Genomic DNA, 27,755 nt, shown 5'->3' with positions numbered 1-27,755 from the left:
CTACAGTGCCACTTAACTAAAAGCCTGATTCACATTTCCTGTTCCCCTTCCCCAGCAGCCCCGACAACTCCTAATGAGCTGAGGTGAGTACAAAAGAAATTTGCATATTCCCAGACATACACATGTGAACAGTCCACCTTTTTGTACCTTGAGCAGAGACTTTGAAATGTTGGCCTGTTTTGCCCACCGGCCTGGTTCTCGCCCTCTTTCTTAGAGCCTGAAAATACCTTTCAGGTCCTCACCCTCGCAATGACAGGGTCTTTGATGTGCCGCCACTTACCCTAGAGAGCTATATTGTCACTTACTCTGGTTTCTCTTCAAAACGAAAAAATCTTTCGCCTTTTACTAAAGATTTCCGTGGAGAGGAACATTTAAGAGTTTATTCAATTTTTTTAAGCCTTGCCACAGGTGAGGCTGTTTATCATTTGTTTAAAAGAAAAGCATTACAAGTTGGGGAATATCCAGCAATTGTCTGCTGCTTTTTTGGGGGACATGAGTTTGGGGTTTTATTCCTGAGCTCTCTGCTTGCTCATTTGCATAAACAGAGTGCAGGAGAGGTGCCTCATGGGAAAGAGCTTGTGCAGTGCATGAGATTGCTTTTCTTGACTGACTTGAAACTTCACGATCGCAGGCAGTATATTTTCTTATCTCCCAAAGATCCTGCTGCCAGATCCCAGAGGTCACCCTCCTTTTTAAAGGTGGGACCAAGACTCATGCTGTGCTTTTCATAGGGCTTGCCCGTTATTTGTGTCCGTTTAGAGGTGCCCTGAGAGGTCACCAATCCTGAGTCAGCTTCCTCTCAGGTAGACTTGAAGGGGCACGTCAGACTTGTTTCACGTGTCTCCAGCCTAGACAGATATATCCTTCTATATTCAGGTTTAATGAAAGTACGTGTGAAAAAGGCACATACGGTGCATGGCTATGTGTAGAGCACAGTGGTGGCTCTGAGCATATCGATTGGAGGGATGGTGTTGAAAGCGTAAAATGGCTAGGGGACAAAAGGCCTACAGTGCCACTTAACTAAAAGCCTGATTCACATTTCCTGTTCCCCTTCCCCAGCAGCCCCGACAACTCCTAATGAGCTGAGGTGAGTACAAAAGAAATTTGCATATTCCCAGACATACACATGTGAACAGTCCACCTTTTTGTACCTTGAGCAGAGACTCTGAAATGTTGGCCTGTTTTGCCCACCGGCCTGGTTCTCGCCCTCTTTCTTAGAGCCTGAAAATACCTTTCAGGTCCTCACCCTCGCAATGACAGGGTCTTTGATGTGGCGCCACTTACCCTAGAGAGCTACATTGTCACTTATTCTGGTTTCTCTTCAAAACGAAAAAATCTTTCGCCTTTTACTAAAGATTTCCGTGGCGAGGAACATTTAAGAGTTTATTCAATTTTTTTAAGCCTTGCCACAGGTGAGGCTGTTTATCATTTGTTTAAAAGAAAAGTATTAGAAGTTGGGGAATATCCAGCAATTGTCTGCTGCTTTTTTGGGGGACATGAGTTTGGTGTTTTATTCCTGAGCTCTCTGCTTGCTCATTTGCATAAACAGAGTGCAGGAGAGGTGCCTCATGGGAAAGAGCTTGTGCAGTGCATGAGATTGCTTTTCTTGACTGACTTCAAACTTCACCATCGCAGGCAGTATATTTTCTTATCTCCCAAAGATCCTGCTGCCAGATCCCAGAGGTCACCCTCCTTTTTAAAGGTGGGACCAAGACTCATGCTGTGCTTTTCATAGGGCTTGCCCCTTATTTGTGCCCGTGAGAGGTCACCAATCCTGAGTCAGCTTCCTCTCAGGTAGACTTGAAGGGGCACGTCAGACTTGTTTCATGTGTCTCCAGCCTAGACAGATATATCCTTCTATATTCAGGTTTAATGAAAGTACGTGTGAAAAAGGCACATACGGTGCATGGCTATGTGTAGAGCACAGTGGTGGCTCTGAGCATATCGATTGGAGAGATGGTGTTGAAAGCGTAAAATGGCTAGGGGACAAAAGGCCTACAGTGCCACTTAACTAAAAGCCTGATTCACATTTCCTGTTCCCCTTCCCCAGCAGCCCCGACAACTCCTAATGAGCTGAGGTGAGTACAAAAGAAATTTGCATATTCCCAGACATACACATGTGAACAGTCCACCTTTTTGTACCTTGAGCAGAGACTTTGAAATGTTGGCCTGTTTTGCCCACCGGCCTGGTTCTCGCCCTCTTTCTTAGAGCCTGAAAATACCTTTCAGGTCCTCACCCTCGCAATGACAGGGTCTTTGATGTGCCGCCACTTACCCTAGAGAGCTATATTGTCACTTACTCTGGTTTCTCTTCAAAACGAAAAAATCTTTCGCCTTTTACTAAAGATTTCCGTGGAGAGGAACATTTAAGAGTTTATTCAATTTTTTTAAGCCTTGCCACAGGTGAGGCTGTTTATCATTTGTTTAAAAGAAAAGCATTACAAGTTGGGGAATATCCAGCAATTGTCTGCTGCTTTTTTGAGGGACATGAGTTTGGTGTTTTATTCCTGAGCTCTCTGCTTGCTCATTTGCATAAACAGAGTGCAGGAGAGGTGCCTCATGGGAAAGAGCTTGTGCAGTGCATGAGATTGCTTTTCTTGACTGACTTGAAACTTCACGATCGCAGGCAGTATATTTTCTTATCTCCCAAAGATCCTGCTGCCAGATCCCAGAGGTCACCCTCCTTTTTAAAGGTGGGACCAAGACTCATGCTGTGCTTTTCATAGGGCTTGCCCGTTATTTGTGCCCGTTAGAGGTGCCCTGAGAGGTCGCCAATCCTGAGTCAGCTTCCTCTCAGGTAGACTTGAAGGGGCACGTCAGACTTGTTTCACGTGTCTCCAGCCTAGACAGATATATCCTTCTATATTCAGGTTTAATGAAAGTACGTGTGAAAAAGGCACATACGGTGCATGGCTATGTGTAGAGCGTGTTGAAAGCGTAAAATGGCTAGGGGACAAAAGGCCTACAGTGCCACTTAACTAAAAGCCTGATTCACATTTCCTGTTCCCCTTCCCCAGCAGCCCCGACAACTCCTAATGAGCTGAGGTGAGTACAAAAGAAATTTGCATATTCCCAGACATACACATGTGAACAGTCCACCTTTTTGTACCTTGAGCAGAGACTTTGAAATGTTGGCCTGTTTTGCCCACCGGCCTGGTTCTCGCCCTCTTTCTTAGAGCCTGAAAATACCTTTCAGGTCCTCACCCTCGCAATGACAGGGTCTTTGATGTGCCGCCACTTACCCTAGAGAGCTATATTGTCACTTACTCTGGTTTCTCTTCAAAACGAAAAAATCTTTCGCCTTTTACTAAAGATTTCCGTGGAGAGGAACATTTAAGAGTTTATTCAATTTTTTTAAGCCTTGCCACAGGTGAGGCTGTTTATCATTTGTTTAAAAGAAAAGCATTACAAGTTGGGGAATATCCAGCAATTGTCTGCTGCTTTTTTGGGGGACATGAGTTTGGTGTTTTATTCCTGAGCTCTCTGCTTGCTCATTTGCATAAACAGAGTGCAGGAGAGGTGCCTCATGGGAAAGAGCTTGTGCAGTGCATGAGATTGCTTTTCTTGACTGACTTGAAACTTCACGATCGCAGGCAGTATATTTTCTTATCTCCCAAAGATCCTGCTGCCAGATCCCAGAGGTCACCCTCCTTTTTAAAGGTGGGACCAAGACTCATGCTGTGCTTTTCATAGGGCTTGCCCGTTATTTGTGTCCGTTTAGAGGTGCCCTGAGAGGTCACCAATCCTGAGTCAGCTTCCTCTCAGGTAGACTTGAAGGGGCACGTCAGACTTGTTTCATGTGTCTCCAGCCTAGACAGATATATCCTTCTATATTCAGGTTTAATGAAAGTACGTGTGAAAAAGGCACATACGGTGCATGGCTATGTGTAGAGCACAGTGGTGGCTCTGAGCATATCGATTGGAGGGATGGTGTTGAAAGCGTAAAATGGCTAGGGGACAAAAGGCCTACAGTGCCACTTAACTAAAAGCCTGATTCACATTTCCTGTTCCCCTTCCCCAGCAGCCCCGACAACTCCTAATGAGCTGAGGTGAGTACAAAAGAAATTTGCATATTCCCAGACATACACATGTGAACAGTCCACCTTTTTGTACCTTGAGCAGAGACTTTGAAATGTTGGCCTGTTTTGCCCACCGGCCTGGTTCTCGCCCTCTTTCTTAGAGCCTGAAAATACCTTTCAGGTCCTCACCCTCGCAATGACAGGGTCTTTGATGTGCCGCCACTTACCCTAGAGAGCTATATTGTCACTTACTCTGGTTTCTCTTCAAAACGAAAAAATCTTTCGCCTTTTACTAAAGATTTCCGTGGAGAGGAACATTTAAGAGTTTATTCAATTTTTTTAAACCTTTGCCACAGGTGAGGCTGTTTATCATTTGTTTAAAAGAAAAGCATTACAAGTTGGGGAATATCCAGCAATTGTCTGTTGCTTTTTTGGGGGACATGAGTTTGGTGTTTTATTCCTGAGCTCTCTGCTTGCTCATTTGCATAAACAGAGTGCAGGAGAGGTGCCTCATGGGAAAGAGCTTGTGCAGTGCATGAGATTGCTTTTCTTGACTGACTTGAAACTTCACGATCGCAGGCAGTATATTTTCTTATCTCCCAAAGATCCTGCTGCCAGATCCCAGAGGTCACCCTCCTTTTTAAAGGTGGGACCAAGACTCATGCTGTGCTTTTCATAGGGCTTGCCCGTTAGAGGTGCCCGTTGAGGTCGCCAATCCTGAGTCAGCTTCCTCTCAGGTAGACTTGAAGGGGCACGTCAGACTTGTTTCACGTGTCTCCAGCCTAGACAGATATATCCTTCTATATTCAGGTTTAATGAAAGTACGTGTGAAAAAGGCACATACGGTGCATGGCTATGTGTAGAGCGTGTTGAAAGCGTAAAATGGCTAGGGGACAAAAGGCCTACAGTGCCACTTAACTAAAAGCCTGATTCACATTTCCTGTTCCCCTTCCCCAGCAGCCCCGACAACTCCTAATGAGCTGAGGTGAGTACAAAAGAAATTTGCATATTCCCAGACATACACATGTGAACAGTCCACCTTTTTGTACCTTGAGCAGAGACTTTGAAATGTTGGCCTGTTTTGCCCACCGGCCTGGTTCTCGCCCTCTTTCTTAGAGCCTGAAAATACCTTTCAGGTCCTCACCCTCGCAATGACAGGGTCTTTGATGTGCCGCCACTTACCCTAGAGAGCTATATTGTCACTTACTCTGGTTTCTCTTCAAAACGAAAAAATCTTTCGCCTTTTACTAAAGATTTCCGTGGAGAGGAACATTTAAGAGTTTATTCAATTTTTTTAAGCCTTGCCACAGGTGAGGCTGTTTATCATTTGTTTAAAAGAAAAGCATTACAAGTTGGGGAATATCCAGCAATTGTCTGCTGCTTTTTTGGGGGACATGAGTTTGGTGTTTTATTCCTGAGCTCTCTGCTTGCTCATTTGCATAAACAGAGTGCAGGAGAGGTGCCTCATGGGAAAGAGCTTGTGCAGTGCATGAGATTGCTTTTCTTGACTGACTTGAAACTTCACGATCGCAGGCAGTATATTTTCTTATCTCCCAAAGATCCTGCTGCCAGATCCCAGAGGTCACCCTCCTTTTTAAAGGTGGGACCAAGACTCATGCTGTGCTTTTCATAGGGCTTGCCCGTTATTTGTGCCCGTTGAGGTCGCCAATCCTGAGTCAGCTTCCTCTCAGGTAGACTTGAAGGGGCACGTCAGACTTGTTTCACGTGTCTCCAGCCTAGACAGATATATCCTTCTATATTCAGGTTTAATGAAAGTACGTGTGAAAAAGGCACATACGGTGCATGGCTATGTGTAGAGCGTGTTGAAAGCGTAAAATGGCTAGGGGACAAAAGGCCTACAGTGCCACTTAACTAAAAGCCTGATTCACATTTCCTGTTCCCCTTCCCCAGCAGCCCCGACAACTCCTAATGAGCTGAGGTGAGTACAAAAGAAATTTGCATATTCCCAGACATACACATGTGAACAGTCCACCTTTTTGTACCTTGAGCAGAGACTTTGAAATGTTGGCCTGTTTTGCCCACCGGCCTGGTTCTCGCCCTCTTTCTTAGAGCCTGAAAATACCTTTCAGGTCCTCACCCTCGCAATGACAGGGTCTTTGATGTGCCGCCACTTACCCTAGAGAGCTATATTGTCACTTACTCTGGTTTCTCTTCAAAACGAAAAAATCTTTCGCCTTTTACTAAAGATTTCCGTGGAGAGGAACATTTAAGAGTTTATTCAATTTTTTTAAGCCTTGCCACAGGTGAGGCTGTTTATCATTTGTTTAAAAGAAAAGCATTACAAGTTGGGGAATATCCAGCAATTGTCTGCTGCTTTTTTGGGGGACATGAGTTTGGGGTTTTATTCCTGAGCTCTCTGCTTGCTCATTTGCATAAACAGAGTGCAGGAGAGGTGCCTCATGGGAAAGAGCTTGTGCAGTGCATGAGATTGCTTTTCTTGACTGACTTGAAACTTCACGATCGCAGGCAGTATATTTTCTTATCTCCCAAAGATCCTGCTGCCAGATCCCAGAGGTCACCCTCCTTTTTAAAGGTGGGACCAAGACTCATGCTGTGCTTTTCATAGGGCTTGCCCGTTATTTGTGTCCGTTTAGAGGTGCCCTGAGAGGTCACCAATCCTGAGTCAGCTTCCTCTCAGGTAGACTTGAAGGGGCACGTCAGACTTGTTTCATGTGTCTCCAGCCTAGACAGATATATCCTTCTATATTCAGGTTTAATGAAAGTACGTGTGAAAAAGGCACATACGGTGCATGGCTATGTGTAGAGCACAGTGGTGGCTCTGAGCATATCGATTGGAGGGATGGTGTTGAAAGCGTAAAATGGCTAGGGGACAAAAGGCCTACAGTGCCACTTAACTAAAAGCCTGATTCACATTTCCTGTTCCCCTTCCCCAGCAGCCCCGACAACTCCTAATGAGCTGAGGTGAGTACAAAAGAAATTTGCATATTCCCAGACATACACATGTGAACAGTCCACCTTTTTGTACCTTGAGCAGAGACTCTGAAATGTTGGCCTGTTTTGCCCACCGGCCTGGTTCTCGCCCTCTTTCTTAGAGCCTGAAAATACCTTTCAGGTCCTCACCCTCGCAATGACAGGGTCTTTGATGTGGCGCCACTTACCCTAGAGAGCTACATTGTCACTTATTCTGGTTTCTCTTCAAAACGAAAAAATCTTTCGCCTTTTACTAAAGATTTCCGTGGCGAGGAACATTTAAGAGTTTATTCAATTTTTTTAAGCCTTGCCACAGGTGAGGCTGTTTATCATTTGTTTAAAAGAAAAGTATTAGAAGTTGGGGAATATCCAGCAATTGTCTGCTGCTTTTTTGGGGGACATGAGTTTGGTGTTTTATTCCTGAGCTCTCTGCTTGCTCATTTGCATAAACAGAGTGCAGGAGAGGTGCCTCATGGGAAAGAGCTTGTGCAGTGCATGAGATTGCTTTTCTTGACTGACTTCAAACTTCACGATCGCAGGCAGTATATTTTCTTATCTCCCAAAGATCCTGCTGCCAGATCCCAGAGGTCACCCTCCTTTTTAAAGGTGGGACCAAGACTCATGCTGTGCTTTTCATAGGGCTTGCCCCTTATTTGTGCCCGTGAGAGGTCACCAATCCTGAGTCAGCTTCCTCTCAGGTAGACTTGAAGGGGCACGTCAGACTTGTTTCATGTGTCTCCAGCCTAGACAGATATATCCTTCTATATTCAGGTTTAATGAAAGTACGTGTGAAAAAGGCACATACGGTGCATGGCTATGTGTAGAGCACAGTGGTGGCTCTGAGCATATCGATTGGAGAGATGGTGTTGAAAGCGTAAAATGGCTAGGGGACAAAAGGCCTACAGTGCCACTTAACTAAAAGCCTGATTCACATTTCCTGTTCCCCTTCCCCAGCAGCCCCGACAACTCCTAATGAGCTGAGGTGAGTACAAAAGAAATTTGCATATTCCCAGACATACACATGTGAACAGTCCACCTTTTTGTACCTTGAGCAGAGACTTTGAAATGTTGGCCTGTTTTGCCCACCGGCCTGGTTCTCGCCCTCTTTCTTAGAGCCTGAAAATACCTTTCAGGTCCTCACCCTCGCAATGACAGGGTCTTTGATGTGCCGCCACTTACCCTAGAGAGCTATATTGTCACTTACTCTGGTTTCTCTTCAAAACGAAAAAATCTTTCGCCTTTTACTAAAGATTTCCGTGGAGAGGAACATTTAAGAGTTTATTCAATTTTTTTAAGCCTTGCCACAGGTGAGGCTGTTTATCATTTGTTTAAAAGAAAAGCATTACAAGTTGGGGAATATCCAGAAATTGTCTGCTGCTTTTTTGGGGGACATGAGTTTGGTGTTTTATTCCTGAGCTCTCTGCTTGCTCATTTGCATAAACAGAGTGCAGGAGAGGTGCCTCATGGGAAAGAGCTTGTGCAGTGCATGAGATTGCTTTTCTTGACTGACTTGAAACTTCACGATCGCAGGCAGTATATTTTCTTATCTCCCAAAGATCCTGCTGCCAGATCCCAGAGGTCACCCTCCTTTTTAAAGGTGGGACCAAGACTCATGCTGTGCTTTTCATAGGGCTTGCCCGTTATTTGTGTCCGTTTAGAGGTGCCCTGAGAGGTCACCAATCCTGAGTCAGCTTCCTCTCAGGTAGACTTGAAGGGGCACGTCAGACTTGTTTCATGTGTCTCCAGCCTAGACAGATATATCCTTCTATATTCAGGTTTAATGAAAGTACGTGTGAAAAAGGCACATACGGTGCATGGCTATGTGTAGAGCACAGTGGTGGCTCTGAGCATATCGATTGGAGGGATGGTGTTGAAAGCGTAAAATGGCTAGGGGACAAAAGGCCTACAGTGCCACTTAACTAAAAGCCTGATTCACATTTCCTGTTCCCCTTCCCCAGCAGCCCCGACAACTCCTAATGAGCTGAGGTGAGTACAAAAGAAATTTGCATATTCCCAGACATACACATGTGAACAGTCCACCTTTTTGTACCTTGAGCAGAGACTTTGAAATGTTGGCCTGTTTTGCCCACCGGCCTGGTTCTCGCCCTCTTTCTTAGAGCCTGAAAATACCTTTCAGGTCCTCACCCTCGCAATGACAGGGTCTTTGATGTGCCGCCACTTACCCTAGAGAGCTATATTGTCACTTACTCTGGTTTCTCTTCAAAACGAAAAAATCTTTCGCCTTTTACTAAAGATTTCCGTGGAGAGGAACATTTAAGAGTTTATTCAATTTTTTTAAGCCTTGCCACAGGTGAGGCTGTTTATCATTTGTTTAAAAGAAAAGCATTACAAGTTGGGGAATATCCAGCAATTGTCTGCTGCTTTTTTGGGGGACATGAGTTTGGTGTTTTATTCCTGAGCTCTCTGCTTGCTCATTTGCATAAACAGAGTGCAGGAGAGGTGCCTCATGGGAAAGAGCTTGTGCAGTGCATGAGATTGCTTTTCTTGACTGACTTGAAACTTCACGATCGCAGGCAGTATATTTTCTTATCTCCCAAAGATCCTGCTGCCAGATCCCAGAGGTCACCCTCCTTTTTAAAGGTGGGACCAAGACTCATGCTGTGCTTTTCATAGGGCTTGCCCGTTATTTGTGCCCGTTGAGGTCGCCAATCCTGAGTCAGCTTCCTCTCAGGTAGACTTGAAGGGGCACGTCAGACTTGTTTCACGTGTCTCCAGCCTAGACAGATATATCCTTCTATATTCAGGTTTAATGAAAGTACGTGTGAAAAAGGCACATACGGTGCATGGCTATGTGTAGAGCGTGTTGAAAGCGTAAAATGGCTAGGGGACAAAAGGCCTACAGTGCCACTTAACTAAAAGCCTGATTCACATTTCCTGTTCCCCTTCCCCAGCAGCCCCGACAACTCCTAATGAGCTGAGGTGAGTACAAAAGAAATTTGCATATTCCCAGACATACACATGTGAACAGTCCACCTTTTTGTACCTTGAGCAGAGACTTTGAAATGTTGGCCTGTTTTGCCCACCGGCCTGGTTCTCGCCCTCTTTCTTAGAGCCTGAAAATACCTTTCAGGTCCTCACCCTCGCAATGACAGGGTCTTTGATGTGCCGCCACTTACCCTAGAGAGCTATATTGTCACTTACTCTGGTTTCTCTTCAAAACGAAAAAATCTTTCGCCTTTTACTAAAGATTTCCGTGGAGAGGAACATTTAAGAGTTTATTCAATTTTTTTAAGCCTTGCCACAGGTGAGGCTGTTTATCATTTGTTTAAAAGAAAAGCATTACAAGTTGGGGAATATCCAGCAATTGTCTGCTGCTTTTTTGGGGGACATGAGTTTGGGGTTTTATTCCTGAGCTCTCTGCTTGCTCATTTGCATAAACAGAGTGCAGGAGAGGTGCCTCATGGGAAAGAGCTTGTGCAGTGCATGAGATTGCTTTTCTTGACTGACTTGAAACTTCACGATCGCAGGCAGTATATTTTCTTATCTCCCAAAGATCCTGCTGCCAGATCCCAGAGGTCACCCTCCTTTTTAAAGGTGGGACCAAGACTCATGCTGTGCTTTTCATAGGGCTTGCCCGTTATTTGTGTCCGTTTAGAGGTGCCCTGAGAGGTCACCAATCCTGAGTCAGCTTCCTCTCAGGTAGACTTGAAGGGGCACGTCAGACTTGTTTCATGTGTCTCCAGCCTAGACAGATATATCCTTCTATATTCAGGTTTAATGAAAGTACGTGTGAAAAAGGCACATACGGTGCATGGCTATGTGTAGAGCACAGTGGTGGCTCTGAGCATATCGATTGGAGGGATGGTGTTGAAAGCGTAAAATGGCTAGGGGACAAAAGGCCTACAGTGCCACTTAACTAAAAGCCTGATTCACATTTCCTGTTCCCCTTCCCCAGCAGCCCCGACAACTCCTAATGAGCTGAGGTGAGTACAAAAGAAATTTGCATATTCCCAGACATACACATGTGAACAGTCCACCTTTTTGTACCTTGAGCAGAGACTCTGAAATGTTGGCCTGTTTTGCCCACCGGCCTGGTTCCCGCCCTCTTTCTTAGAGCCTGAAAATACCTTTCAGGTCCTCACCCTCGCAATGACAGGGTCTTTGATGTGGCGCCACTTACCCTAGAGAGCTACATTGTCACTTATTCTGGTTTCTCTTCAAAACGAAAAAATCTTTCGCCTTTTACTAAAGATTTCCGTGGCGAGGAACATTTAAGAGTTTATTCAATTTTTTTAAGCCTTGCCACAGGTGAGGCTGTTTATCATTTGTTTAAAAGAAAAGTATTAGAAGTTGGGGAATATCCAGCAATTGTCTGCTGCTTTTTTGGGGGACATGAGTTTGGTGTTTTATTCCTGAGCTCTCTGCTTGCTCATTTGCATAAACAGAGTGCAGGAGAGGTGCCTCATGGGAAAGAGCTTGTGCAGTGCATGAGATTGCTTTTCTTGACTGACTTCAAACTTCACGATCGCAGGCAGTATATTTTCTTATCTCCCAAAGATCCTGCTGCCAGATCCCAGAGGTCACCCTCCTTTTTAAAGGTGGGACCAAGACTCATGCTGTGCTTTTCATAGGGCTTGCCCCTTATTTGTGCCCGTGAGAGGTCACCAATCCTGAGTCAGCTTCCTCTCAGGTAGACTTGAAGGGGCACGTCAGACTTGTTTCATGTGTCTCCAGCCTAGACAGATATATCCTTCTATATTCAGGTTTAATGAAAGTACGTGTGAAAAAGGCACATACGGTGCATGGCTATGTGTAGAGCACAGTGGTGGCTCTGAGCATATCGATTGGAGAGATGGTGTTGAAAGCGTAAAATGGCTAGGGGACAAAAGGCCTACAGTGCCACTTAACTAAAAGCCTGATTCACATTTCCTGTTCCCCTTCCCCAGCAGCCCCGACAACTCCTAATGAGCTGAGGTGAGTACAAAAGAAATTTGCATATTCCCAGACATACACATGTGAACAGTCCACCTTTTTGTACCTTGAGCAGAGACTTTGAAATGTTGGCCTGTTTTGCCCACCGGCCTGGTTCTCGCCCTCTTTCTTAGAGCCTGAAAATACCTTTCAGGTCCTCACCCTCGCAATGACAGGGTCTTTGATGTGCCGCCACTTACCCTAGAGAGCTATATTGTCACTTACTCTGGTTTCTCTTCAAAACGAAAAAATCTTTCGCCTTTTACTAAAGATTTCCGTGGAGAGGAACATTTAAGAGTTTATTCAATTTTTTTAAGCCTTGCCACAGGTGAGGCTGTTTATCATTTGTTTAAAAGAAAAGCATTACAAGTTGGGGAATATCCAGAAATTGTCTGCTGCTTTTTTGGGGGACATGAGTTTGGTGTTTTATTCCTGAGCTCTCTGCTTGCTCATTTGCATAAACAGAGTGCAGGAGAGGTGCCTCATGGGAAAGAGCTTGTGCAGTGCATGAGATTGCTTTTCTTGACTGACTTGAAACTTCACGATCGCAGGCAGTATATTTTCTTATCTCCCAAAGATCCTGCTGCCAGATCCCAGAGGTCACCCTCCTTTTTAAAGGTGGGACCAAGACTCATGCTGTGCTTTTCATAGGGCTTGCCCGTTATTTGTGTCCGTTTAGAGGTGCCCTGAGAGGTCACCAATCCTGAGTCAGCTTCCTCTCAGGTAGACTTGAAGGGGCACGTCAGACTTGTTTCATGTGTCTCCAGCCTAGACAGATATATCCTTCTATATTCAGGTTTAATGAAAGTACGTGTGAAAAAGGCACATACGGTGCATGGCTATGTGTAGAGCACAGTGGTGGCTCTGAGCATATCGATTGGAGGGATGGTGTTGAAAGCGTAAAATGGCTAGGGGACAAAAGGCCTACAGTGCCACTTAACTAAAAGCCTGATTCACATTTCCTGTTCCCCTTCCCCAGCAGCCCCGACAACTCCTAATGAGCTGAGGTGAGTACAAAAGAAATTTGCATATTCCCAGACATACACATGTGAACAGTCCACCTTTTTGTACCTTGAGCAGAGACTTTGAAATGTTGGCCTGTTTTGCCCACCGGCCTGGTTCTCGCCCTCTTTCTTAGAGCCTGAAAATACCTTTCAGGTCCTCACCCTCGCAATGACAGGGTCTTTGATGTGCCGCCACTTACCCTAGAGAGCTATATTGTCACTTACTCTGGTTTCTCTTCAAAACGAAAAAATCTTTCGCCTTTTACTAAAGATTTCCGTGGAGAGGAACATTTAAGAGTTTATTCAATTTTTTTAAACCTTTGCCACAGGTGAGGCTGTTTATCATTTGTTTAAAAGAAAAGCATTACAAGTTGGGGAATATCCAGCAATTGTCTGTTGCTTTTTTGGGGGACATGAGTTTGGTGTTTTATTCCTGAGCTCTCTGCTTGCTCATTTGCATAAACAGAGTGCAGGAGAGGTGCCTCATGGGAAAGAGCTTGTGCAGTGCATGAGATTGCTTTTCTTGACTGACTTGAAACTTCACGATCGCAGGCAGTATATTTTCTTATCTCCCAAAGATCCTGCTGCCAGATCCCAGAGGTCACCCTCCTTTTTAAAGGTGGGACCAAGACTCATGCTGTGCTTTTCATAGGGCTTGCCCGTTAGAGGTGCCCGTTGAGGTCGCCAATCCTGAGTCAGCTTCCTCTCAGGTAGACTTGAAGGGGCACGTCAGACTTGTTTCACGTGTCTCCAGCCTAGACAGATATATCCTTCTATATTCAGGTTTAATGAAAGTACGTGTGAAAAAGGCACATACGGTGCATGGCTATGTGTAGAGCGTGTTGAAAGCGTAAAATGGCTAGGGGACAAAAGGCCTACAGTGCCACTTAACTAAAAGCCTGATTCACATTTCCTGTTCCCCTTCCCCAGCAGCCCCGACAACTCCTAATGAGCTGAGGTGAGTACAAAAGAAATTTGCATATTCCCAGACATACACATGTGAACAGTCCACCTTTTTGTACCTTGAGCAGAGACTTTGAAATGTTGGCCTGTTTTGCCCACCGGCCTGGTTCTCGCCCTCTTTCTTAGAGCCTGAAAATACCTTTCAGGTCCTCACCCTCGCAATGACAGGGTCTTTGATGTGCCGCCACTTACCCTAGAGAGCTATATTGTCACTTACTCTGGTTTCTCTTCAAAACGAAAAAATCTTTCGCCTTTTACTAAAGATTTCCGTGGAGAGGAACATTTAAGAGTTTATTCAATTTTTTTAAGCCTTGCCACAGGTGAGGCTGTTTATCATTTGTTTAAAAGAAAAGCATTACAAGTTGGGGAATATCCAGCAATTGTCTGCTGCTTTTTTGGGGGACATGAGTTTGGGGTTTTATTCCTGAGCTCTCTGCTTGCTCATTTGCATAAACAGAGTGCAGGAGAGGTGCCTCATGGGAAAGAGCTTGTGCAGTGCATGAGATTGCTTTTCTTGACTGACTTGAAACTTCACGATCGCAGGCAGTATATTTTCTTATCTCCCAAAGATCCTGCTGCCAGATCCCAGAGGTCACCCTCCTTTTTAAAGGTGGGACCAAGACTCATGCTGTGCTTTTCATAGGGCTTGCCCGTTATTTGTGTCCGTTTAGAGGTGCCCTGAGAGGTCACCAATCCTGAGTCAGCTTCCTCTCAGGTAGACTTGAAGGGGCACGTCAGACTTGTTTCACGTGTCTCCAGCCTAGACAGATATATCCTTCTATATTCAGGTTTAATGAAAGTACGTGTGAAAAAGGCACATACGGTGCATGGCTATGTGTAGAGCACAGTGGTGGCTCTGAGCATATCGATTGGAGGGATGGTGTTGAAAGCGTAAAATGGCTAGGGGACAAAAGGCCTACAGTGCCACTTAACTAAAAGCCTGATTCACATTTCCTGTTCCCCTTCCCCAGCAGCCCCGACAACTCCTAATGAGCTGAGGTGAGTACAAAAGAAATTTGCATATTCCCAGACATACACATGTGAACAGTCCACCTTTTTGTACCTTGAGCAGAGACTCTGAAATGTTGGCCTGTTTTGCCCACCGGCCTGGTTCTCGCCCTCTTTCTTAGAGCCTGAAAATACCTTTCAGGTCCTCACCCTCGCAATGACAGGGTCTTTGATGTGGCGCCACTTACCCTAGAGAGCTACATTGTCACTTATTCTGGTTTCTCTTCAAAACGAAAAAATCTTTCGCCTTTTACTAAAGATTTCCGTGGCGAGGAACATTTAAGAGTTTATTCAATTTTTTTAAGCCTTGCCACAGGTGAGGCTGTTTATCATTTGTTTAAAAGAAAAGTATTAGAAGTTGGGGAATATCCAGCAATTGTCTGCTGCTTTTTTGGGGGACATGAGTTTGGTGTTTTATTCCTGAGCTCTCTGCTTGCTCATTTGCATAAACAGAGTGCAGGAGAGGTGCCTCATGGGAAAGAGCTTGTGCAGTGCATGAGATTGCTTTTCTTGACTGACTTCAAACTTCACCATCGCAGGCAGTATATTTTCTTATCTCCCAAAGATCCTGCTGCCAGATCCCAGAGGTCACCCTCCTTTTTAAAGGTGGGACCAAGACTCATGCTGTGCTTTTCATAGGGCTTGCCCCTTATTTGTGCCCGTGAGAGGTCACCAATCCTGAGTCAGCTTCCTCTCAGGTAGACTTGAAGGGGCACGTCAGACTTGTTTCATGTGTCTCCAGCCTAGACAGATATATCCTTCTATATTCAGGTTTAATGAAAGTACGTGTGAAAAAGGCACATACGGTGCATGGCTATGTGTAGAGCACAGTGGTGGCTCTGAGCATATCGATTGGAGAGATGGTGTTGAAAGCGTAAAATGGCTAGGGGACAAAAGGCCTACAGTGCCACTTAACTAAAAGCCTGATTCACATTTCCTGTTCCCCTTCCCCAGCAGCCCCGACAACTCCTAATGAGCTGAGGTGAGTACAAAAGAAATTTGCATATTCCCAGACATACACATGTGAACAGTCCACCTTTTTGTACCTTGAGCAGAGACTTTGAAATGTTGGCCTGTTTTGCCCACCGGCCTGGTTCTCGCCCTCTTTCTTAGAGCCTGAAAATACCTTTCAGGTCCTCACCCTCGCAATGACAGGGTCTTTGATGTGCCGCCACTTACCCTAGAGAGCTATATTGTCACTTACTCTGGTTTCTCTTCAAAACGAAAAAATCTTTCGCCTTTTACTAAAGATTTCCGTGGAGAGGAACATTTAAGAGTTTATTCAATTTTTTTAAGCCTTGCCACAGGTGAGGCTGTTTATCATTTGTTTAAAAGAAAAGCATTAGAAGTTGGGGAATATCCAGCAATTGTCTGCTGCTTTTTTGGGGGACATAAGTTTGGTGTTTTATTCCTGAGCTCTCTGCTTGCTCATTTGCATAAACAGAGTGCAGGAGAGGTGCCTCATGGGAAAGAGCTTGTGCAGTGCATGAGATTGCTTTTCTTGACTGACTTGAAACTTCACGATCGCAGGCAGTATATTTTCTTATCTCCCAAAGATCCTGCTGCCAGATCCCAGAGGTCACCCTCCTTTTTAAAGGTGGGACCAAGACTCATGCTGTGCTTTTCATAGGGCTTGCCCGTTATTTGTGTCCGTTTAGAGGTGCCCTGAGAGGTCGCCAATCCTGAGTCAGCTTCCTCTCAGGTAGACTTGAAGGGGCACGTCAGACTTGTTTCACGTGTCTCCAGCCTAGACAGATATATCCTTCTATATTCAGGTTTAATGAAAGTACGTGTGAAAAAGGCACATACGGTGCATGGCTATGTGTAGAGCGTGTTGAAAGCGTAAAATGGCTAGGGGACAAAAGGCCTACAGTGCCACTTAACTAAAAGCCTGATTCACATTTCCTGTTCCCCTTCCCCAGCAGCCCCGACAACTCCTAATGAGCTGAGGTGAGTACAAAAGAAATTTGCATATTCCCAGACATACACATGTGAACAGTCCACCTTTTTGTACCTTGAGCAGAGACTTTGAAATGTTGGCCTGTTTTGCCCACCGGCCTGGTTCTCGCCCTCTTTCTTAGAGCCTGAAAATACCTTTCAGGTCCTCACCCTCGCAATGACAGGGTCTTTGATGTGCCGCCACTTACCCTAGAGAGCTATATTGTCACTTACTCTGGTTTCTCTTCAAAACGAAAAAATCTTTCGCCTTTTACTAAAGATTTCCGTGGAGAGGAACATTTAAGAGTTTATTCAATTTTTTTAAGCCTTGCCACAGGTGAGGCTGTTTATCATTTGTTTAAAAGAAAAGCATTACAAGTTGGGGAATATCCAGCAATTGTCTGCTGCTTTTTTGGGGGACATGAGTTTGGTGTTTTATTCCTGAGCTCTCTGCTTGCTCATTTGCATAAACAGAGTGCAGGAGAGGTGCCTCATGGGAAAGAGCTTGTGCAGTGCATGAGATTGCTTTTCTTGACTGACTTGAAACTTCACGATCGCAGGCAGTATATTTTCTTATCTCCCAAAGATCCTGCTGCCAGATCCCAGAGGTCACCCTCCTTTTTAAAGGTGGGACCAAGACTCATGCTGTGCTTTTCATAGGGCTTGCCCGTTATTTGTGTCCGTTTAGAGGTGCCCTGAGAGGTCACCAATCCTGAGTCAGCTTCCTCTCAGGTAGACTTGAAGGGGCACGTCAGACTTGTTTCATGTGTCTCCAGCCTAGACAGATATATCCTTCTATATTCAGGTTTAATGAAAGTACGTGTGAAAAAGGCACATACGGTGCATGGCTATGTGTAGAGCACAGTGGTGGCTCTGAGCATATCGATTGGAGGGATGGTGTTGAAAGCGTAAAATGGCTAGGGGACAAAAGGCCTACAGTGCCACTTAACTAAAAGCCTGATTCACATTTCCTGTTCCCCTTCCCCAGCAGCCCCGACAACTCCTAATGAGCTGAGGTGAGTACAAAAGAAATTTGCATATTCCCAGACATACACATGTGAACAGTCCACCTTTTTGTACCTTGAGCAGAGACTTTGAAATGTTGGCCTGTTTTGCCCACCGGCCTGGTTCTCGCCCTCTTTCTTAGAGCCTGAAAATACCTTTCAGGTCCTCACCCTCGCAATGACAGGGTCTTTGATGTGCCGCCACTTACCCTAGAGAGCTATATTGTCACTTACTCTGGTTTCTCTTCAAAACGAAAAAATCTTTCGCCTTTTACTAAAGATTTCCGTGGAGAGGAACATTTAAGAGTTTATTCAATTTTTTTAAACCTTTGCCACAGGTGAGGCTGTTTATCATTTGTTTAAAAGAAAAGCATTACAAGTTGGGGAATATCCAGCAATTGTCTGTTGCTTTTTTGGGGGACATGAGTTTGGTGTTTTATTCCTGAGCTCTCTGCTTGCTCATTTGCATAAACAGAGTGCAGGAGAGGTGCCTCATGGGAAAGAGCTTGTGCAGTGCATGAGATTGCTTTTCTTGACTGACTTGAAACTTCACGATCGCAGGCAGTATATTTTCTTATCTCCCAAAGATCCTGCTGCCAGATCCCAGAGGTCACCCTCCTTTTTAAAGGTGGGACCAAGACTCATGCTGTGCTTTTCATAGGGCTTGCCCGTTAGAGGTGCCCGTTGAGGTCGCCAATCCTGAGTCAGCTTCCTCTCAGGTAGACTTGAAGGGGCACGTCAGACTTGTTTCACGTGTCTCCAGCCTAGACAGATATATCCTTCTATATTCAGGTTTAATGAAAGTACGTGTGAAAAAGGCACATACGGTGCATGGCTATGTGTAGAGCGTGTTGAAAGCGTAAAATGGCTAGGGGACAAAAGGCCTACAGTGCCACTTAACTAAAAGCCTGATTCACATTTCCTGTTCCCCTTCCCCAGCAGCCCCGACAACTCCTAATGAGCTGAGGTGAGTACAAAAGAAATTTGCATATTCCCAGACATACACATGTGAACAGTCCACCTTTTTGTACCTTGAGCAGAGACTTTGAAATGTTGGCCTGTTTTGCCCACCGGCCTGGTTCTCGCCCTCTTTCTTAGAGCCTGAAAATACCTTTCAGGTCCTCACCCTCGCAATGACAGGGTCTTTGATGTGCCGCCACTTACCCTAGAGAGCTATATTGTCACTTACTCTGGTTTCTCTTCAAAACGAAAAAATCTTTCGCCTTTTACTAAAGATTTCCGTGGAGAGGAACATTTAAGAGTTTATTCAATTTTTTTAAGCCTTGCCACAGGTGAGGCTGTTTATCATTTGTTTAAAAGAAAAGCATTACAAGTTGGGGAATATCCAGCAATTGTCTGCTGCTTTTTTGGGGGACATGAGTTTGGTGTTTTATTCCTGAGCTCTCTGCTTGCTCATTTGCATAAACAGAGTGCAGGAGAGGTGCCTCATGGGAAAGAGCTTGTGCAGTGCATGAGATTGCTTTTCTTGACTGACTTGAAACTTCACGATCGCAGGCAGTATATTTTCTTATCTCCCAAAGATCCTGCTGCCAGATCCCAGAGGTCACCCTCCTTTTTAAAGGTGGGACCAAGACTCATGCTGTGCTTTTCATAGGGCTTGCCCGTTATTTGTGCCCGTTGAGGTCGCCAATCCTGAGTCAGCTTCCTCTCAGGTAGACTTGAAGGGGCACGTCAGACTTGTTTCACGTGTCTCCAGCCTAGACAGATATATCCTTCTATATTCAGGTTTAATGAAAGTACGTGTGAAAAAGGCACATACGGTGCATGGCTATGTGTAGAGCGTGTTGAAAGCGTAAAATGGCTAGGGGACAAAAGGCCTACAGTGCCACTTAACTAAAAGCCTGATTCACATTTCCTGTTCCCCTTCCCCAGCAGCCCCGACAACTCCTAATGAGCTGAGGTGAGTACAAAAGAAATTTGCATATTCCCAGACATACACATGTGAACAGTCCACCTTTTTGTACCTTGAGCAGAGACTTTGAAATGTTGGCCTGTTTTGCCCACCGGCCTGGTTCTCGCCCTCTTTCTTAGAGCCTGAAAATACCTTTCAGGTCCTCACCCTCGCAATGACAGGGTCTTTGATGTGCCGCCACTTACCCTAGAGAGCTATATTGTCACTTACTCTGGTTTCTCTTCAAAACGAAAAAATCTTTCGCCTTTTACTAAAGATTTCCGTGGAGAGGAACATTTAAGAGTTTATTCAATTTTTTTAAGCCTTGCCACAGGTGAGGCTGTTTATCATTTGTTTAAAAGAAAAGCATTACAAGTTGGGGAATATCCAGCAATTGTCTGCTGCTTTTTTGGGGGACATGAGTTTGGGGTTTTATTCCTGAGCTCTCTGCTTGCTCATTTGCATAAACAGAGTGCAGGAGAGGTGCCTCATGGGAAAGAGCTTGTGCAGTGCATGAGATTGCTTTTCTTGACTGACTTGAAACTTCACGATCGCAGGCAGTATATTTTCTTATCTCCCAAAGATCCTGCTGCCAGATCCCAGAGGTCACCCTCCTTTTTAAAGGTGGGACCAAGACTCATGCTGTGCTTTTCATAGGGCTTGCCCGTTATTTGTGTCCGTTTAGAGGTGCCCTGAGAGGTCACCAATCCTGAGTCAGCTTCCTCTCAGGTAGACTTGAAGGGGCACGTCAGACTTGTTTCATGTGTCTCCAGCCTAGACAGATATATCCTTCTATATTCAGGTTTAATGAAAGTACGTGTGAAAAAGGCACATACGGTGCATGGCTATGTGTAGAGCACAGTGGTGGCTCTGAGCATATCGATTGGAGGGATGGTGTTGAAAGCGTAAAATGGCTAGGGGACAAAAGGCCTACAGTGCCACTTAACTAAAAGCCTGATTCACATTTCCTGTTCCCCTTCCCCAGCAGCCCCGACAACTCCTAATGAGCTGAGGTGAGTACAAAAGAAATTTGCATATTCCCAGACATACACATGTGAACAGTCCACCTTTTTGTACCTTGAGCAGAGACTCTGAAATGTTGGCCTGTTTTGCCCACCGGCCTGGTTCTCGCCCTCTTTCTTAGAGCCTGAAAATACCTTTCAGGTCCTCACCCTCGCAATGACAGGGTCTTTGATGTGGCGCCACTTACCCTAGAGAGCTACATTGTCACTTATTCTGGTTTCTCTTCAAAACGAAAAAATCTTTCGCCTTTTACTAAAGATTTCCGTGGCGAGGAACATTTAAGAGTTTATTCAATTTTTTTAAGCCTTGCCACAGGTGAGGCTGTTTATCATTTGTTTAAAAGAAAAGTATTAGAAGTTGGGGAATATCCAGCAATTGTCTGCTGCTTTTTTGGGGGACATGAGTTTGGTGTTTTATTCCTGAGCTCTCTGCTTGCTCATTTGCATAAACAGAGTGCAGGAGAGGTGCCTCATGGGAAAGAGCTTGTGCAGTGCATGAGATTGCTTTTCTTGACTGACTTCAAACTTCACGATCGCAGGCAGTATATTTTCTTATCTCCCAAAGATCCTGCTGCCAGATCCCAGAGGTCACCCTCCTTTTTAAAGGTGGGACCAAGACTCATGCTGTGCTTTTCATAGGGCTTGCCCCTTATTTGTGCCCGTGAGAGGTCACCAATCCTGAGTCAGCTTCCTCTCAGGTAGACTTGAAGGGGCACGTCAGACTTGTTTCATGTGTCTCCAGCCTAGACAGATATATCCTTCTATATTCAGGTTTAATGAAAGTACGTGTGAAAAAGGCACATACGGTGCATGGCTATGTGTAGAGCACAGTGGTGGCTCTGAGCATATCGATTGGAGAGATGGTGTTGAAAGCGTAAAATGGCTAGGGGACAAAAGGCCTACAGTGCCACTTAACTAAAAGCCTGATTCACATTTCCTGTTCCCCTTCCCCAGCAGCCCCGACAACTCCTAATGAGCTGAGGTGAGTACAAAAGAAATTTGCATATTCCCAGACATACACATGTGAACAGTCCACCTTTTTGTACCTTGAGCAGAGACTTTGAAATGTTGGCCTGTTTTGCCCACCGGCCTGGTTCTCGCCCTCTTTCTTAGAGCCTGAAAATACCTTTCAGGTCCTCACCCTCGCAATGACAGGGTCTTTGATGTGCCGCCACTTACCCTAGAGAGCTATATTGTCACTTACTCTGGTTTCTCTTCAAAACGAAAAAATCTTTCGCCTTTTACTAAAGATTTCCGTGGAGAGGAACATTTAAGAGTTTATTCAATTTTTTTAAGCCTTGCCACAGGTGAGGCTGTTTATCATTTGTTTAAAAGAAAAGCATTACAAGTTGGGGAATATCCAGAAATTGTCTGCTGCTTTTTTGGGGGACATGAGTTTGGTGTTTTATTCCTGAGCTCTCTGCTTGCTCATTTGCATAAACAGAGTGCAGGAGAGGTGCCTCATGGGAAAGAGCTTGTGCAGTGCATGAGATTGCTTTTCTTGACTGACTTGAAACTTCACGATCGCAGGCAGTATATTTTCTTATCTCCCAAAGATCCTGCTGCCAGATCCCAGAGGTCACCCTCCTTTTTAAAGGTGGGACCAAGACTCATGCTGTGCTTTTCATAGGGCTTGCCCGTTATTTGTGTCCGTTTAGAGGTGCCCTGAGAGGTCACCAATCCTGAGTCAGCTTCCTCTCAGGTAGACTTGAAGGGGCACGTCAGACTTGTTTCATGTGTCTCCAGCCTAGACAGATATATCCTTCTATATTCAGGTTTAATGAAAGTACGTGTGAAAAAGGCACATACGGTGCATGGCTATGTGTAGAGCACAGTGGTGGCTCTGAGCATATCGATTGGAGGGATGGTGTTGAAAGCGTAAAATGGCTAGGGGACAAAAGGCCTACAGTGCCACTTAACTAAAAGCCTGATTCACATTTCCTGTTCCCCTTCCCCAGCAGCCCCGACAACTCCTAATGAGCTGAGGTGAGTACAAAAGAAATTTGCATATTCCCAGACATACACATGTGAACAGTCCACCTTTTTGTACCTTGAGCAGAGACTTTGAAATGTTGGCCTGTTTTGCCCACCGGCCTGGTTCTCGCCCTCTTTCTTAGAGCCTGAAAATACCTTTCAGGTCCTCACCCTCGCAATGACAGGGTCTTTGATGTGCCGCCACTTACCCTAGAGAGCTATATTGTCACTTACTCTGGTTTCTCTTCAAAACGAAAAAATCTTTCGCCTTTTACTAAAGATTTCCGTGGAGAGGAACATTTAAGAGTTTATTCAATTTTTTTAAACCTTTGCCACAGGTGAGGCTGTTTATCATTTGTTTAAAAGAAAAGCATTACAAGTTGGGGAATATCCAGCAATTGTCTGTTGCTTTTTTGGGGGACATGAGTTTGGTGTTTTATTCCTGAGCTCTCTGCTTGCTCATTTGCATAAACAGAGTGCAGGAGAGGTGCCTCATGGGAAAGAGCTTGTGCAGTGCATGAGATTGCTTTTCTTGACTGACTTGAAACTTCACGATCGCAGGCAGTATATTTTCTTATCTCCCAAAGATCCTGCTGCCAGATCCCAGAGGTCACCCTCCTTTTTAAAGGTGGGACCAAGACTCATGCTGTGCTTTTCATAGGGCTTGCCCGTTAGAGGTGCCCGTTGAGGTCGCCAATCCTGAGTCAGCTTCCTCTCAGGTAGACTTGAAGGGGCACGTCAGACTTGTTTCACGTGTCTCCAGCCTAGACAGATATATCCTTCTATATTCAGGTTTAATGAAAGTACGTGTGAAAAAGGCACATACGGTGCATGGCTATGTGTAGAGCGTGTTGAAAGCGTAAAATGGCTAGGGGACAAAAGGCCTACAGTGCCACTTAACTAAAAGCCTGATTCACATTTCCTGTTCCCCTTCCCCAGCAGCCCCGACAACTCCTAATGAGCTGAGGTGAGTACAAAAGAAATTTGCATATTCCCAGACATACACATGTGAACAGTCCACCTTTTTGTACCTTGAGCAGAGACTTTGAAATGTTGGCCTGTTTTGCCCACCGGCCTGGTTCTCGCCCTCTTTCTTAGAGCCTGAAAATACCTTTCAGGTCCTCACCCTCGCAATGACAGGGTCTTTGATGTGCCGCCACTTACCCTAGAGAGCTATATTGTCACTTACTCTGGTTTCTCTTCAAAACGAAAAAATCTTTCGCCTTTTACTAAAGATTTCCGTGGAGAGGAACATTTAAGAGTTTATTCAATTTTTTTAAGCCTTGCCACAGGTGAGGCTGTTTATCATTTGTTTAAAAGAAAAGCATTACAAGTTGGGGAATATCCAGCAATTGTCTGCTGCTTTTTTGGGGGACATGAGTTTGGGGTTTTATTCCTGAGCTCTCTGCTTGCTCATTTGCATAAACAGAGTGCAGGAGAGGTGCCTCATGGGAAAGAGCTTGTGCAGTGCATGAGATTGCTTTTCTTGACTGACTTGAAACTTCACGATCGCAGGCAGTATATTTTCTTATCTCCCAAAGATCCTGCTGCCAGATCCCAGAGGTCACCCTCCTTTTTAAAGGTGGGACCAAGACTCATGCTGTGCTTTTCATAGGGCTTGCCCGTTATTTGTGTCCGTTTAGAGGTGCCCTGAGAGGTCACCAATCCTGAGTCAGCTTCCTCTCAGGTAGACTTGAAGGGGCACGTCAGACTTGTTTCATGTGTCTCCAGCCTAGACAGATATATCCTTCTATATTCAGGTTTAATGAAAGTACGTGTGAAAAAGGCACATACGGTGCATGGCTATGTGTAGAGCACAGTGGTGGCTCTGAGCATATCGATTGGAGGGATGGTGTTGAAAGCGTAAAATGGCTAGGGGACAAAAGGCCTACAGTGCCACTTAACTAAAAGCCTGATTCACATTTCCTGTTCCCCTTCCCCAGCAGCCCCGACAACTCCTAATGAGCTGAGGTGAGTACAAAAGAAATTTGCATATTCCCAGACATACACATGTGAACAGTCCACCTTTTTGTACCTTGAGCAGAGACTCTGAAATGTTGGCCTGTTTTGCCCACCGGCCTGGTTCTCGCCCTCTTTCTTAGAGCCTGAAAATACCTTTCAGGTCCTCACCCTCGCAATGACAGGGTCTTTGATGTGGCGCCACTTACCCTAGAGAGCTACATTGTCACTTATTCTGGTTTCTCTTCAAAACGAAAAAATCTTTCGCCTTTTACTAAAGATTTCCGTGGCGAGGAACATTTAAGAGTTTATTCAATTTTTTTAAGCCTTGCCACAGGTGAGGCTGTTTATCATTTGTTTAAAAGAAAAGTATTAGAAGTTGGGGAATATCCAGCAATTGTCTGCTGCTTTTTTGGGGGACATGAGTTTGGTGTTTTATTCCTGAGCTCTCTGCTTGCTCATTTGCATAAACAGAGTGCAGGAGAGGTGCCTCATGGGAAAGAGCTTGTGCAGTGCATGAGATTGCTTTTCTTGACTGACTTCAAACTTCACCATCGCAGGCAGTATATTTTCTTATCTCCCAAAGATCCTGCTGCCAGATCCCAGAGGTCACCCTCCTTTTTAAAGGTGGGACCAAGACTCATGCTGTGCTTTTCATAGGGCTTGCCCCTTATTTGTGCCCGTGAGAGGTCACCAATCCTGAGTCAGCTTCCTCTCAGGTAGACTTGAAGGGGCACGTCAGACTTGTTTCATGTGTCTCCAGCCTAGACAGATATATCCTTCTATATTCAGGTTTAATGAAAGTACGTGTGAAAAAGGCACATACGGTGCATGGCTATGTGTAGAGCACAGTGGTGGCTCTGAGCATATCGATTGGAGAGATGGTGTTGAAAGCGTAAAATGGCTAGGGGACAAAAGGCCTACAGTGCCACTTAACTAAAAGCCTGATTCACATTTCCTGTTCCCCTTCCCCAGCAGCCCCGACAACTCCTAATGAGCTGAGGTGAGTACAAAAGAAATTTGCATATTCCCAGACATACACATGTGAACAGTCCACCTTTTTGTACCTTGAGCAGAGACTTTGAAATGTTGGCCTGTTTTGCCCACCGGCCTGGTTCTCGCCCTCTTTCTTAGAGCCTGAAAATACCTTTCAGGTCCTCACCCTCGCAATGACAGGGTCTTTGATGTGCCGCCACTTACCCTAGAGAGCTATATTGTCACTTACTCTGGTTTCTCTTCAAAACGAAAAAATCTTTCGCCTTTTACTAAAGATTTCCGTGGAGAGGAACATTTAAGAGTTTATTCAATTTTTTTAAGCCTTGCCACAGGTGAGGCTGTTTATCATTTGTTTAAAAGAAAAGCATTACAAGTTGGGGAATATCCAGCAATTGTCTGCTGCTTTTTTGAGGGACATGAGTTTGGTGTTTTATTCCTGAGCTCTCTGCTTGCTCATTTGCATAAACAGAGTGCAGGAGAGGTGCCTCATGGGAAAGAGCTTGTGCAGTGCATGAGATTGCTTTTCTTGACTGACTTGAAACTTCACGATCGCAGGCAGTATATTTTCTTATCTCCCAAAGATCCTGCTGCCAGATCCCAGAGGTCACCCTCCTTTTTAAAGGTGGGACCAAGACTCATGCTGTGCTTTTCATAGGGCTTGCCCGTTATTTGTGCCCGTTAGAGGTGCCCTGAGAGGTCGCCAATCCTGAGTCAGCTTCCTCTCAGGTAGACTTGAAGGGGCACGTCAGACTTGTTTCACGTGTCTCCAGCCTAGACAGATATATCCTTCTATATTCAGGTTTAATGAAAGTACGTGTGAAAAAGGCACATACGGTGCATGGCTATGTGTAGAGCGTGTTGAAAGCGTAAAATGGCTAGGGGACAAAAGGCCTACAGTGCCACTTAACTAAAAGCCTGATTCACATTTCCTGTTCCCCTTCCCCAGCAGCCCCGACAACTCCTAATGAGCTGAGGTGAGTACAAAAGAAATTTGCATATTCCCAGACATACACATGTGAACAGTCCACCTTTTTGTACCTTGAGCAGAGACTTTGAAATGTTGGCCTGTTTTGCCCACCGGCCTGGTTCTCGCCCTCTTTCTTAGAGCCTGAAAATACCTTTCAGGTCCTCACCCTCGCAATGACAGGGTCTTTGATGTGCCGCCACTTACCCTAGAGAGCTATATTGTCACTTACTCTGGTTTCTCTTCAAAACGAAAAAATCTTTCGCCTTTTACTAAAGATTTCCGTGGAGAGGAACATTTAAGAGTTTATTCAATTTTTTTAAGCCTTGCCACAGGTGAGGCTGTTTATCATTTGTTTAAAAGAAAAGCATTACAAGTTGGGGAATATCCAGCAATTGTCTGCTGCTTTTTTGGTGGGTCATGAGTTTGGTGTTTTATTCCTGAGCTCTCTGCTTGCTCATTTGCATAAACAGAGTGCAGGAGAGGTGCCTCATGGGAAAGAGCTTGTGCAGTGCATGAGATTGCTTTTCTTGACTGACTTGAAACTTCACGATCGCAGGCAGTATATTTTCTTATCTCCCAAAGATCCTGCTGCCAGATCCCAGAGGTCACCCTCCTTTTTAAAGGTGGGACCAAGACTCATGCTGTGCTTTTCATAGGGCTTGCCCGTTATTTGTGCCCGTTGAGGTCGCCAATCCTGAGTCAGCTTCCTCTCAGGTAGACTTGAAGGGGCACGTCAGACTTGTTTCACGTGTCTCCAGCCTAGACAGATATATGCTTCTATATTCAGGTTTAATGAAAGTACGTGTGAAAAAGGCACATACGGTGCATGGCTATGTGTAGAGCACAGTGGTGGCTCTGAGCATATCGATTGGAGGGATGGTGTTGAAAGCGTTAAATGGCTAGGGGACAAAAGGCCTACAGTGCCACTTAACTAAAAGCCTGATTCACATTTCCTGTTCCCCTTCCCCAGCAGCCCCGACAACTCCTAATGAGCTGAGGTGAGTACAAAAGAAATTTGCATATTCCCAGACATACACATGTGAACAGTCCACCTTTTTGTACCTTGAGCAGAGACTCTGAAATGTTGGCCTGTTTTGCCCACCGG

General features: G+C 45.1%; 28 non-coding genes across 28 annotated transcripts; all 28 read left to right on the top strand.

The window, feature by feature from the left end:
* Nucleotides 1-301: 301 nt before the first annotated feature.
* On the top strand, nucleotides 302-416 carry LOC146773448 (U5 spliceosomal RNA). Its single transcript, XR_014974910.1, has one exon. It is a non-coding gene; the product is annotated as a U5 spliceosomal RNA (small nuclear RNA).
* An 889-nt stretch (nucleotides 417-1,305) lies between these two features.
* LOC146773447 (U5 spliceosomal RNA) lies at nucleotides 1,306-1,420 on the top strand. Its single transcript, XR_014974562.1, has one exon. It is a non-coding gene; the product is annotated as a U5 spliceosomal RNA (small nuclear RNA).
* Nucleotides 1,421-2,296: 876 nt separating this feature from the next.
* On the top strand, nucleotides 2,297-2,411 carry LOC146773446 (U5 spliceosomal RNA). Its single transcript, XR_014974909.1, has one exon. It is a non-coding gene; the product is annotated as a U5 spliceosomal RNA (small nuclear RNA).
* An 852-nt stretch (nucleotides 2,412-3,263) lies between these two features.
* On the top strand, nucleotides 3,264-3,378 carry LOC146773445 (U5 spliceosomal RNA). Its single transcript, XR_014974908.1, has one exon. It is a non-coding gene; the product is annotated as a U5 spliceosomal RNA (small nuclear RNA).
* Nucleotides 3,379-4,267: 889 nt separating this feature from the next.
* On the top strand, nucleotides 4,268-4,383 carry LOC146773444 (U5 spliceosomal RNA). The gene has a single exon (XR_014974382.1). It is a non-coding gene; the product is annotated as a U5 spliceosomal RNA (small nuclear RNA).
* Nucleotides 4,384-5,222: 839 nt separating this feature from the next.
* On the top strand, nucleotides 5,223-5,337 carry LOC146773443 (U5 spliceosomal RNA). Its single transcript, XR_014974907.1, has one exon. It is a non-coding gene; the product is annotated as a U5 spliceosomal RNA (small nuclear RNA).
* Nucleotides 5,338-6,176: 839 nt separating this feature from the next.
* Nucleotides 6,177-6,291, top strand: LOC146773442 (U5 spliceosomal RNA). The gene has a single exon (XR_014974906.1). It is a non-coding gene; the product is annotated as a U5 spliceosomal RNA (small nuclear RNA).
* An 889-nt stretch (nucleotides 6,292-7,180) lies between these two features.
* LOC146773441 (U5 spliceosomal RNA) lies at nucleotides 7,181-7,295 on the top strand. The gene has a single exon (XR_014974561.1). It is a non-coding gene; the product is annotated as a U5 spliceosomal RNA (small nuclear RNA).
* An 876-nt stretch (nucleotides 7,296-8,171) lies between these two features.
* Nucleotides 8,172-8,286, top strand: LOC146773440 (U5 spliceosomal RNA). Its single transcript, XR_014974905.1, has one exon. It is a non-coding gene; the product is annotated as a U5 spliceosomal RNA (small nuclear RNA).
* Nucleotides 8,287-9,175: 889 nt separating this feature from the next.
* LOC146773439 (U5 spliceosomal RNA) lies at nucleotides 9,176-9,290 on the top strand. Its single transcript, XR_014974898.1, has one exon. It is a non-coding gene; the product is annotated as a U5 spliceosomal RNA (small nuclear RNA).
* Nucleotides 9,291-10,129: 839 nt separating this feature from the next.
* On the top strand, nucleotides 10,130-10,244 carry LOC146773438 (U5 spliceosomal RNA). Its single transcript, XR_014974890.1, has one exon. It is a non-coding gene; the product is annotated as a U5 spliceosomal RNA (small nuclear RNA).
* Nucleotides 10,245-11,133: 889 nt separating this feature from the next.
* Nucleotides 11,134-11,248, top strand: LOC146773437 (U5 spliceosomal RNA). Its single transcript, XR_014974560.1, has one exon. It is a non-coding gene; the product is annotated as a U5 spliceosomal RNA (small nuclear RNA).
* An 876-nt stretch (nucleotides 11,249-12,124) lies between these two features.
* LOC146773436 (U5 spliceosomal RNA) lies at nucleotides 12,125-12,239 on the top strand. Its single transcript, XR_014974880.1, has one exon. It is a non-coding gene; the product is annotated as a U5 spliceosomal RNA (small nuclear RNA).
* An 889-nt stretch (nucleotides 12,240-13,128) lies between these two features.
* On the top strand, nucleotides 13,129-13,244 carry LOC146773435 (U5 spliceosomal RNA). The gene has a single exon (XR_014974381.1). It is a non-coding gene; the product is annotated as a U5 spliceosomal RNA (small nuclear RNA).
* An 839-nt stretch (nucleotides 13,245-14,083) lies between these two features.
* LOC146773434 (U5 spliceosomal RNA) lies at nucleotides 14,084-14,198 on the top strand. Its single transcript, XR_014974879.1, has one exon. It is a non-coding gene; the product is annotated as a U5 spliceosomal RNA (small nuclear RNA).
* Nucleotides 14,199-15,087: 889 nt separating this feature from the next.
* LOC146773433 (U5 spliceosomal RNA) lies at nucleotides 15,088-15,202 on the top strand. The gene has a single exon (XR_014974559.1). It is a non-coding gene; the product is annotated as a U5 spliceosomal RNA (small nuclear RNA).
* An 876-nt stretch (nucleotides 15,203-16,078) lies between these two features.
* On the top strand, nucleotides 16,079-16,193 carry LOC146773432 (U5 spliceosomal RNA). Its single transcript, XR_014974878.1, has one exon. It is a non-coding gene; the product is annotated as a U5 spliceosomal RNA (small nuclear RNA).
* Nucleotides 16,194-17,046: 853 nt separating this feature from the next.
* LOC146773431 (U5 spliceosomal RNA) lies at nucleotides 17,047-17,161 on the top strand. The gene has a single exon (XR_014974877.1). It is a non-coding gene; the product is annotated as a U5 spliceosomal RNA (small nuclear RNA).
* Nucleotides 17,162-18,050: 889 nt separating this feature from the next.
* Nucleotides 18,051-18,166, top strand: LOC146773430 (U5 spliceosomal RNA). Its single transcript, XR_014974379.1, has one exon. It is a non-coding gene; the product is annotated as a U5 spliceosomal RNA (small nuclear RNA).
* Nucleotides 18,167-19,005: 839 nt separating this feature from the next.
* On the top strand, nucleotides 19,006-19,120 carry LOC146773429 (U5 spliceosomal RNA). The gene has a single exon (XR_014974876.1). It is a non-coding gene; the product is annotated as a U5 spliceosomal RNA (small nuclear RNA).
* Nucleotides 19,121-19,959: 839 nt separating this feature from the next.
* LOC146773428 (U5 spliceosomal RNA) lies at nucleotides 19,960-20,074 on the top strand. Its single transcript, XR_014974875.1, has one exon. It is a non-coding gene; the product is annotated as a U5 spliceosomal RNA (small nuclear RNA).
* Nucleotides 20,075-20,963: 889 nt separating this feature from the next.
* LOC146773427 (U5 spliceosomal RNA) lies at nucleotides 20,964-21,078 on the top strand. Its single transcript, XR_014974558.1, has one exon. It is a non-coding gene; the product is annotated as a U5 spliceosomal RNA (small nuclear RNA).
* An 876-nt stretch (nucleotides 21,079-21,954) lies between these two features.
* On the top strand, nucleotides 21,955-22,069 carry LOC146773426 (U5 spliceosomal RNA). The gene has a single exon (XR_014974874.1). It is a non-coding gene; the product is annotated as a U5 spliceosomal RNA (small nuclear RNA).
* An 889-nt stretch (nucleotides 22,070-22,958) lies between these two features.
* Nucleotides 22,959-23,074, top strand: LOC146773425 (U5 spliceosomal RNA). Its single transcript, XR_014974378.1, has one exon. It is a non-coding gene; the product is annotated as a U5 spliceosomal RNA (small nuclear RNA).
* Nucleotides 23,075-23,913: 839 nt separating this feature from the next.
* On the top strand, nucleotides 23,914-24,028 carry LOC146773424 (U5 spliceosomal RNA). The gene has a single exon (XR_014974870.1). It is a non-coding gene; the product is annotated as a U5 spliceosomal RNA (small nuclear RNA).
* Nucleotides 24,029-24,917: 889 nt separating this feature from the next.
* LOC146773423 (U5 spliceosomal RNA) lies at nucleotides 24,918-25,032 on the top strand. The gene has a single exon (XR_014974556.1). It is a non-coding gene; the product is annotated as a U5 spliceosomal RNA (small nuclear RNA).
* An 876-nt stretch (nucleotides 25,033-25,908) lies between these two features.
* On the top strand, nucleotides 25,909-26,023 carry LOC146773422 (U5 spliceosomal RNA). Its single transcript, XR_014974862.1, has one exon. It is a non-coding gene; the product is annotated as a U5 spliceosomal RNA (small nuclear RNA).
* Nucleotides 26,024-26,875: 852 nt separating this feature from the next.
* LOC146773421 (U5 spliceosomal RNA) lies at nucleotides 26,876-26,990 on the top strand. Its single transcript, XR_014974861.1, has one exon. It is a non-coding gene; the product is annotated as a U5 spliceosomal RNA (small nuclear RNA).
* Nucleotides 26,991-27,755: the final 765 nt, after the last annotated feature.

This window comes from Triturus cristatus, chromosome 12, assembly GCF_964204655.1.
Source record: "Triturus cristatus chromosome 12, aTriCri1.1, whole genome shotgun sequence".
Lineage (NCBI taxonomy): Eukaryota > Metazoa > Chordata > Amphibia > Caudata > Salamandridae > Triturus > Triturus cristatus.
This window is presented reverse-complemented; position numbering and strand designations above follow the sequence as displayed.